Below are 8,038 nucleotides of genomic sequence, written 5' to 3' on the forward strand. Positions count from 1 at the left end.
AATGCTTTTGTTTACAAGCAGAGTCTTAAGCAGCTTTGTAATCAGTTTATCAGCTGCAGGCGAAATTTTGACAGCTCGCCTTTGGGGTGTATGTCACCTCTTGGCTGGTCATTTAAAATCATGTTGGTCAGGGAGCCATACAGTCAGATGGCTACCTCAGTGCCCCATTGTAAGTTTCTGCTAAGCACCCAGGACACAAACCCCAGAATGCTGATGAGGCTTCATGCACAGGCCTTTTCCTGTTGAAATCCCATATAAACAGCTTATCTGTTTGATTAAACCCAAGGTAGGATACCTGAGCCCCATGGCCTCCAACACATTAATTCAGGTTTTCCAGAAAGCTCTGAGTGCTTTTTTATTCACGGGACAAAACTTTCTGAGCTTATGCTTAAATAGAAATCTGGGCCTGGTGACAATGACTCTGTTTACTTTCCCGAAGGAGGCTTCATGAGCTTCTTAAAAAAGAAAGGAAGTTGTCTTAATAGGAGACATTCTCTTACAGGAAAAATAAAAAATAAAAATAAAAAAGTACTGTGGAAAGAATACAAGACAGGAACCAAAAATCTAGCAGGGATCTGTTACAAGCTTGGGCCAGAGAATGCCCTATTTGAGAAGAGGGGAGTTTAGGGAACACACAGGTTTAACCAGTCTGGCTTTGCTTTCCTTTTATGTGAAATGGAATGATAGTACTTCCTGTGTGCCACAGCTAATTACATAGATTAATGAGTCTGTTCGTGTTTCTTTGTTTCTAAGTTCCGATCACACCTATATACTATCTGTTGAGTTTACATTAAGTAATAAAGCATATAATATTTGAAGTGACACATAAATCACAGATTCTACTTTAAGCTCATTTCTAAAATATTTGCTGAAAGAGGATACTGTAATTTATTAGTTTTACAATATAGCATGGTCACCATTTACTAGTTTTTTGCGTTGGTGTAAGGACTTGGTTTATAACCTGATGTGTTCAAAGATATGTATACTTGAAGGAGTTCACTTCATTATTCGTAGCCTATAAACAATTCTTATTTATCTACTTTTACTTTCCATTCTAACAAAGTAAGTTTTGTGAGCCTAGTCAAGACAAAAATAGTCAAATAAATAATCATATACAATAGCTCCTAAACTAGTTATTTTTGTTTGTAGCTACTGACTATTTATATGCTTTTATTTCCTGGTATTCAAGGAAAACTTACCAAGTGAATAGGAAACTAACTACTGAAGTCAGAAGCCAGGTTTCATAGCCAGAAATAGATATTCCATATCCTATAATATATTGACATAATACAGAAAGTTCTTTGGAAATATGACTTCAGCTGATACATTTTAAATTATATATAACATATGTGTAAAAGCAGAATCTTCTCTTAGTCTCAGAAATATGGCTGAGCATCTCTATCCATTTATCTCCCTGCTTCCTCTTTCTAATTCTGTCTTGGTTACTCAATTAAAGTCCTGAAATCATCAGAATAGAAACTAGCCACATGGTTTAGTCAAGTTTGTAATTTTAAAGTTGGGTTGACATAAGCTTATGGAAAAACCTTTGGGAGAAAACCAGAGTGCAGTTTTTATCCAACTCCAATATTCAGCACAAGTATTTAGTTCCCAATTTTCCAGTTCTTAAGCAATTAAATGTTCCATTGACATCAGAGGAAAGGCTGCTTACAGAAGAGCTGAAGAACAAAAGCCTTGATATCTTAAATTGTAAAATGTGTTTTAACATAAAGAGCATAAAAAGTTTGCGTTTTCATTTTCTATAATCAAGTTAATGAAGGATAAATTGTGGATTTGGCAAATAGTTTCTGCCATTTGTCCATTCCCCTTGATTGGAAAAGGCAATGAATAATTTTTTTTTAAAAAGCTGTCCTCTCCTTTGGTCCAAATACAAAAGGCACACTCCAGAGTAGCTGGTCAGGTCTGACTTTCTCCCTTCTCCCAAGAACTGCTAGGATGTTCTATAAAAAGCTGTCAGGAGTGCCAGCATGGGAAAGTTGAATGCCCCCAAATGCCCTGCGTTGCCTATCTAGCACAAATGAGAAACGTTAAAGATCATTTAAAAACAGGAAAGACCTTTTGCAAAATGCTTTGATTTATTGCTGTGTATTGTGCAGATCTTTATCAATTATTTTACTCTATTTTATTCAAAAACTATTGTAAACTATGAGTTGGCATGTTGCTGCATAGGAAAAAAAGGCATTAATCAACTCTAAATAAACAAGTGCATAGATCTATCTAACAACTATGAAGTAGCTAATACATTTTTAAGCACTTTTATTATAGAAAGGAAGGCTAAAAGAGTAGTGCTTAATTATCTGGACTCCTCTGTGCTGGGCTCCCTTTTGATTGTATTAATGAAGCAGCTGGCCCATTGTTTCCCTTTAATTCCTCTATTGTTTTAAGAATATGTCACAGCTCTTTATTCTTTTATCAGGTGCTGTGCAGGAGGATCCACACAATACCTCATATTCCTACTGTATTTGCCAAGGCACAAAGAAACCTCCAAAGCGGTTTTCAAAGAAGGGGCACCCATAATTTATAAGTTCTATTCCTTCCACTACTCCACTGTCAAGAATTTCAACAGTATTGGATTTGAATTCATTATAAAATTGGTACTAAGCAATGTGGTTACGTATAGATATATGTCCTGTGTTAATGCCTAAACCCTGAGATCTAGGCATTACCACATGCGATGTTGAAATGGGACAGTTATTTAGCTTTTAAGGAATTATTCTGACCAATCACTTCCCAGTTACGAAAAAAAAAAAAAAAAAAAAAAAAAAAACAGATTTCAGAGGGAGGTATCATGTGAGATTTTCTAATTATTTAGTAAAATAAAAGAAGTTAATGACCAAACAAGTAAGTATTCCACTTTTCTCCACCTCCGGAAACATGATGCCACTCTGTATATGTCTGCGTGTGTGTGTGTGTGTGTGTGTGTGTGTGTGTGTGTGTGTGTGTGTTTCTGTGTTAAATGGCCTATTCCCCCAGAGAATGGCTTTAATTTTACTTGAATGTGCCTACAAGAGATCATGATTTACTTCATAGGCCAATGTGTAACTAAGTGCTTGTCATCAGTTGACCATCTTTTTCCATGGTATGTGGAGGAGATAGACTTTTTAGATCAATGCAGAAGTATCAATCTACATCTTAAGAAAGCAAAATGCAGCAGCAATTTAGTATATGATATAGCATATTTTATGCAAGAGCTATTTAAAAATGCTGGTTCCGTTATGTATAATTACATTTTCTCCAAATTTTATGAAACCCATAAAATTACCCATGGTAAAATCATTTTAAGAGCCTGATTCACAGAAACTGTCATTTTTTTTTTTTTTTTTTTTTTTTTTAACCAAATTTTTTTTTTTTTTTTTTTTTTTTTTTTTTACACAGACGTCTTTTACTTTGGTTTTCCCTATTAAATATCTGTATTTTGGGGGATGTTTCATTGATTTTTTCCCCAGAATTCCTAGTCTAAAAAAAAGAGAAATGAGACTTAATGACAATGCTATGCAGTAAAAGTCATTAACTTTAATTTTTAAATGTCGTTAGAAAAGCCATTAGAATAACTTGTTATTTTAAACCATCTATTTCCTTTTGTATTGTTAGTGAGAATGTATGCGGTTTGTTTGCTTGTTTGTTTTTAGCTTAAAATAAAGTTTCACACTGATATTCCTATCTATTGCCTGAGGCTCCTTATCCTACTATATATTGAGGCAGAGTAATACAAAATCTAAATGTGATTTAATTGGTTCAATTTGCTATATATTTTTATGCTAAGCTTAGGTCCATATCTTGATGAGCCCCCATAGTTGTGCTAGAGGTTTACAGCTTCACATTGCTTGCATTTCCTTATTTTTATAAAGCAAGCGTCTATCAATCACACAGATAAATTAGAAAGAAACATGTATAGACATAACACCTGGAAAAGATTTTTTAGCGTGCTATGTAATTATTAACCTGATATTTACCATTGTAAGAAGCCATGAATTGCAGATAGCATGGATGAAGTTAAAAGCTTTTATTCTGGATACATTTTGCTTATACAGAACTCTATAGGTATGGTGGAACAATATAATTGAAGCTTTGTCAGCGCTGTAACCTAGCAACAGATAATACTGTTAGGTTACTGAATTGCTCCTGGTTGACAAGTAGGGAGTATTTTTGTGTTTATCATGTTTGCTAATGATGGGATCCTTTCCAAAAGGCTTGTCTTAATCTTAATTAGAGTTTATCAGCAGAGGTCTGCATGACATTGTGCAGAGACTGATTTCATAAATAATAAAAAGTGCAAGTGAAAAATTTGGCAGGATGGGAAGATATTTAAGGCCACTGCTTCTAGTAAGAGGAGCATGAATTTCCAAAATATAATCGAATTTGAACTGTGACTTTATTCTTTATTATCAAAACTTGTAGTACACTTCACTGCAGTTTTGACAGCAATTATAAGAAAAATTTATAAGCTTCCTGTTAGAAACCATATCTGGTTGCACAAGAACCTTGATCATAAACATTACTTAAAACAGTAAATATATGCTTTTTCAAGAATGTCAAGGTCTTAGTAGTTACTCCTTTTCATGGAAACTTGAATAAGTATTTGTCCTTTATTTGTGAAGGGAGTGGTATTGTGAGTATGATGACTGAGGAGAGTGACTATGTTTGCAGCATAAAAGACAGACAAAGAGGTAATCCTAAAATAACCTTTCCATTTGGTGGAAGCAAGGAAGGTATCAGATAGCTGCTTCAGTGCCTGATGTCATTTGATAAAGATTTCATGCCCATGCAGGAGGAATGTGATTTTTTTGCTCTAGTTTGCACAATATGATCTTTCCACAGTTTTGGAGGATGCATTACTATTGATCATTCCTAATAATAAAATACATCACTTCAAAATAATAAAGAATTAAGCATTGTAAAACTAAACATAATCAACAAATTTACCAAGTTCCTCACTGGCTTATTGAGTTGAAAGATGAGGCTAAGTCATTATATCATTGTTTATCCACTTCCTTCACCATTTCACTAATCATTCCTACATTCTTCAAACACTGCAGGAAAAGGGAACATTCAGAGGTAGTTTCGCTTGGCGCGGTGGCTCACGCCTGTAATCCCAGCACTTCGGGAGACCGAGGTGGGCGGATCACCCGAGGTCAGGAGTTTGAGACCTGCCTGGCCAACATGGTGAAACCCCGTCTCTACTAAGAATACAAAAGATTAGCCGGCTGTGATGGCGGAGGCCTGTAATCCCAGCAGGGAGGCGGGAGAGTCACTTGAACCTGAGAGGCGGAGGTTGTAGTGAGCCGAGATCGCGCCATTGCACTCTAGCCTGGGCAGCAAGAGCAAAACTCCCTGTCAAATAAATAAATACATAAATGCTATTTTCTGTTTTTTTTCTTTCTTTTCTTTTTTTTTTTTTTTTGAGACGGAGTCTCGCTCTGTTGCCCAGGCTGGAGTGCAGTGGCCGGATCTCAGCTCACTGCAAGCTCCGCCTCCCGGGTCTACGCCATTCTCCTGCCTCAGCCTCCCAAGTAGCTGGGACTACAGGCGCCCGCCACCTCGCCCGGCTAGTTTTTTGTATTTTTTGGTAGAGACGGGGTTTCACCGTGTTAGCCAGGATGGTCTCGATCTTCTGACCTCGTGATCCGCCCGTCTCGGCCTCCCAAAGTGCTGGGATTACAGGCTTGAGCCACCGCGCCCGGCCCATAAATGCTATTTTCAAGTGTCATTTTCTGAGTTTCAAAATGGACATCTTCTCTACTGAATTGTCTCAGCACTCCTGTGAAATATTTGATCATCAAGAGACTTTTTTTGTTCATCGAGCTTAACTCTTTCTACACTATATGAAGTGCAGATAGTTTACTCCTATGGCAGTTATTCTTAACTATGGAAGAAAACCAAGCCCTCCAGAGAGCTTCTAAAAAATACTGAAGCCCAAACTTCAGTACCAGAGGCTGATTTGATGGCTCTCGGACAGGGCCCGCAATCAGCGTTGGTTCTAAGTTCCCTTTGTGACTGTTTTGTACAGTCCAGGTGGCCAATCAGTGCTTGATGGTTAGGTCGAATCTTGATGCCCTTTTTAATGTCCAGCTAAACTTGCAATTTAAACAAGGAGTTGGGAAACTGCTGCGTTTGTATTTTATATTAATAATTGAGCTTAATGTATGTGAAGTGCTTAGAACAGTGCCTGCCACATAGTAAGTGCTTTCTAAGTGTTCACTATGTTAATGAGGTTAGTCACGTTACAAGATAACTTGGAGTCAGCGGGGCATGGTGGCTCACACCTGTAATCCCAGCACTTTGGGAGGTGGAGGATCCCTTGAGCTCGGGAGTTCAATACCAGCCTGGGCAACATGGCAAAACTCCATCTCTACTAAAAATACAAAAGTTAGCTGGGAGTGGTAGCACACGCCTGTGATTCCAGCTACTCGGGATGCTGTAGTGGGGATCTCCTGAGCGGTGAGATGGAGGTTGCAGTGAGCTGAGCCGTGATTGCCACTGCACTCCAGCCTGGGTGACAGAGACCCTATCTTAAAATAAAATAAAGTAATAAAGTAACTTGGAGTCACTTCTACATCACACATAAATTTTATTCTCCACATTGTGGCTATGCATTTAAAAACTATCTAATAACTATGTAACCTGCCTAATACTGCTTCATAAATTCCTTCAGAGAGAGAACTGTGCCAATTATTCAAACTTAGTAATGAAGGTAGGAGTGTTACAGAGTGAACACCAGATGGCGCCATGGCTTGGAACACCTAGTTTTTCATATAAAATCTAGAGCCAAACTGCCTTATTCAAATCCTATCTCCCATATTTCCTTCTCATCTTCCAGTTCACCTCTAGCTGTGTGACTTTGAACAACTTACACTTCCAGCATCGTGATCCCACAGTAAAATGAGAATCAATAAAAGCGTCCTCACTGCTTTCTTAGGGGAAATCAATAAGATAATTCATGCAAAGCTTTTAGCACAGTGCAGGTGTGTAGCACATAGTAACCACTTAATAAATCTGTGATTATTACTATTAGTAGCACATGATGATGGAAGCATAAAAAGATGCTCACAACTGGATGATGAGAAATATTTAGTCTAAGGCTGTCATTTGAAATGATGTGGGTAATGCGATTTTCCAAGCTCACACAGTAACTAATAACGAAATCAGACCCAAACCAAACTTTCTTACTCACCAATAAAGTGCTCTTTATAGTTCATCTTTGCATTGAGGACAAATACATTTTCCGTGATTTCAGGTGCCACCTGTTCTTCACTATTAGTGTGTAATTCCTTAAAATAAGAACATTTACCCTTGAATTGCAGTGTAAACAAAATAGTAACAGTTTTATCAATGAAGGATACAGTCGTCCTTCAGTATCCATTGTGGATTGGTTCCAAGACCTTCCTGAGACACCAAAATCTGAGGATGTTCGAGTACCTGATATAAAACTTTATTGGTTTTTTACTTGTGTTATTCTTCATTATTGTAATTTGGGGTAATATTTTTATCTGAGTTTGATTGAATCCGAGGATGCAGAACCCAATGATATGGGGCATATATTTACATTGCCACATGTCCAACCAATAACTTTACAGAATTCCCTTTGTTTTCATATTAATATAGCATTAATATGGATGAGTGTATTGGAAATGCACTTCGTTTAAATTTGGGGCACATTAAGCATACTGCTTCTTATGAAAGCCACAGAAAACCTCTGTTCAGATTCCTTAAATTTCATCTCTAGAGAGAGTCACCAGGAACACTCCACTGGCACTGGAAACACAGGCAGAAACTCACATCAATCAAGTAACCAGGAACTAAATCATTAAAAAATGTTCAGATCTCCCGAGTTCATTCAAATGAGAAGAGTTAATATGGCCAAATAAAGTGAACTCCTTCTTAGCAGCAACTTCATTTCACTAGGTGCTTGGCTTTCAAATGGGGTTTGTTAAATAGCTTTGCTAGGAAAGTTGAGAAGGAAGAAGATCTTATGCCTTGTGTTTATGTTTTTTTTTTTTTTTTTTTTTTTTTTTTTTTTTTT

At 37.1% G+C, this 8,038-nt stretch overlaps 1 protein-coding gene and 1 long non-coding RNA gene across 6 annotated transcripts in view; one reads left to right on the top strand and one right to left on the bottom strand.

The window, feature by feature from the left end:
• Window positions 1-8,038, top strand: part of ZFPM2 (zinc finger protein, FOG family member 2) — a 506,031-nt gene that overhangs the window by 478,826 nt on the left and 19,167 nt on the right. The gene's annotated exons all lie outside the window — the stretch shown is intronic.
• The window catches only part of LOC108537597 (uncharacterized), a 16,131-nt gene continuing 12,983 nt past the window's right edge, over window positions 4,891-8,038 (bottom strand). The window contains exons 2-3 of the long non-coding RNA XR_001887861.1: window positions 7,190-7,286; window positions 4,891-5,048 (exon numbers count right to left, since the gene is read on the bottom strand). This is a non-coding gene — a long non-coding RNA (uncharacterized LOC108537597). The remainder of the gene's footprint in view (window positions 5,049-7,189; window positions 7,287-8,038) is intronic.

Source organism: Rhinopithecus bieti, unplaced genomic scaffold, assembly GCF_001698545.2.
Source record: "Rhinopithecus bieti isolate Rb0 unplaced genomic scaffold, ASM169854v2 scaffold_13352, whole genome shotgun sequence".
NCBI lineage: Eukaryota > Metazoa > Chordata > Mammalia > Primates > Cercopithecidae > Rhinopithecus > Rhinopithecus bieti.